The 2,265-nt window shown below is 35.5% G+C and overlaps 1 protein-coding gene across 1 annotated transcript in view; it reads left to right on the plus strand.

Moving 5' to 3' along the window:
- The window catches only part of MSR1 (macrophage scavenger receptor 1), a 73,420-nt gene that overhangs the window by 57,667 nt on the left and 13,488 nt on the right, over nt 1-2,265 (plus strand). The window lies entirely within an intron of this gene.

Raw genomic sequence — 2,265 nt, forward strand, 5'->3', positions numbered from 1 at the left:
AGCCCTGGGAATAAAGAAGAATGAGGCTTATTCAGAAAATGTGAGTAGTCATATAACTGGAAGGAAAAGGTAAAAGGATGCATAGGTGGAGAATTTCTCAAAGAGCTGGACTGGAGAGGTGAGCAGAGATAAATCATGACCTTATGTGTTCCAGGAGTCATTTGGAAGGAGAATCCCCACTGAAATCCTCTATCATTCTAGTCTATTGTGTTTGTAACTCTACCAGGGGTTGCCAAAGTTTTTCTGTAAAGGACCAGATAACAAATATTTGGTTTGCATGCCATTTGTTCTCTGTCACAACTATTCAACTCTCCTGTCATAGCCTGAAAGCAGCCATAGACAATACATAAACCGATGAGCATGGCTGTATTCCAATCAAACTTTATTTACAAAACAGACAGCAGCCTGGATTTGGCCCATAGGCCATAGTTGGCCTCACCACTGGTCTAGAAGAGTCCCTCCAAAAAAATAGAAAATCATATTTGAAAATAATAAAGACAAACTGAACTCACATCTGCAATCATAGGGCAAGTTTTATCTGTCTGCAGAAGCTCATTATCACAGGTTAATAATTCTTCTTTGAGGAAGATAGCATTAAATGGAGAATTATTAATAGTAAATATATATATGCATATGTATAAAGGTGATTAATATCACAGATAATACATTAATTCTATTGCTTTCATCGCAAAATAGAAACCTCAAAATTGTCAAAGCTTGTAAAAATAAAAACTTTATATTTGTACAGAATTTTAAAGAATGCATTATATTGTCTTAAAATACCTCATGAAACTCGAAAACAGTATACATGTTTTAGCCAAATTATTCCTAGAAACCAGGAAAGTGCCTGGCCTGGCACAGAGAAGTTGTGTTTAAAGGCATTTAACTTTAAGCAGATACTACCTTCTCTCTTAACAATTAAAAAATTTGGTCCCACAGAGATTAAATGGTTTACCAATGTCACATTAACAGTGTCAGAGGCAGAACTAAAATCCAGATTATCTGACTCCTAGATTTTTAATTTAAGTTATACTCTAGAGTCACAGATATGAAAAAGTGTATAGGACTAAACATATAGTATAATTGATATTATACAAATACACCAAAATTATGAAATATTTTTTATGGAATGGACTTCAGATTTTTGTCTCTCAAATCTCTGTTTCGACAAAGAAATGCCTCCCCATTCTCGCTCCAAAAATGCCGTGTTCTTACAAGTGACCTTGCCTGTTGGCCTAGGATGTTTAGTGCACAGATGGGCATCTGGCCCAAACTAGGCGATAGAAGGGCTTCCCTGAATATTTTAGAATCTATCACTGAGAAAGAGACTGTAAAATATAAACTCGGTGACTGTCAGAGCTGTCAGTCTGTCACTGAGAAAAAGACTGTAAAATATAAGCTTAGGAGCTGTTAGCAGACATGTTCTATCATGCGAACTGGACAGCAAAGATATCCAGCTTCCGACAAGAAAGAATCATGAAGCTTGGATAAAAGTTGGAGTCCAGAGCACAGATATTTAACTATAATCTTATCCCTGGGTTCCTTGGAAAATCCCATGATCCTTAAAATATATTATTATTTCCATTTTGGTTTAAATTGCTTTGGTTTCTGTTTCTTGTTTTTTTTTTGCCAATTGAAAAGTAATAATTAGTACATAAAATCATTCAGTAGGCACATAGTCAATGCTTATGTGTGTTGATTTGATTTGAATCAAGAAAAAGTCTACACTAATAAAGTTAAAAGAAGAATTAAGGCAGCTATGCAGAAGAAAATATATAAAAATTACTCTCTTCTGAAATCTTTAGATACAAGACAAAATTTCCCAAATGGAAAATGTGTCTGAATAAATATGTTAGCTTGATGCCAAAGGAACCCCAGACATTGTTAACATCCATATGACGATGACTTAACTTGATTCAGAAAAAATTCTCATCTGCAGTCTTAAAGAGAAAATGCTGTGATGGAGGCTGATGACAAAATGAACTTTTCGCCACTGCCAAGATAGAGCAATTGAGTGGTGTGTGAAGCCAGCTCTCAAATGAGTCCGTTGACCTGTCTAGAGACCTTTCCTCTATATTAGTTCAGAGGTGGTCAAGGATCAGTGAAATGTGATCACCTGTCCATAGTTGATTTACAAATGAAAAATACTCCATTTGACAGGAATGGATTGGCCTACCCAGTTATATTTGGTGCTAAAGAATGCAAATAGAGAGACTTACTCCCCCTCAGAATCCCATTAGCATAGGGGATTTGTAAGAAATTTTC

This window comes from Propithecus coquereli, unplaced genomic scaffold, assembly GCF_000956105.1.
Source record: "Propithecus coquereli isolate 6110/MARCELLA unplaced genomic scaffold, Pcoq_1.0 Scaffold159, whole genome shotgun sequence".
Classification (NCBI taxonomy): domain Eukaryota; kingdom Metazoa; phylum Chordata; class Mammalia; order Primates; family Indriidae; genus Propithecus; species Propithecus coquereli.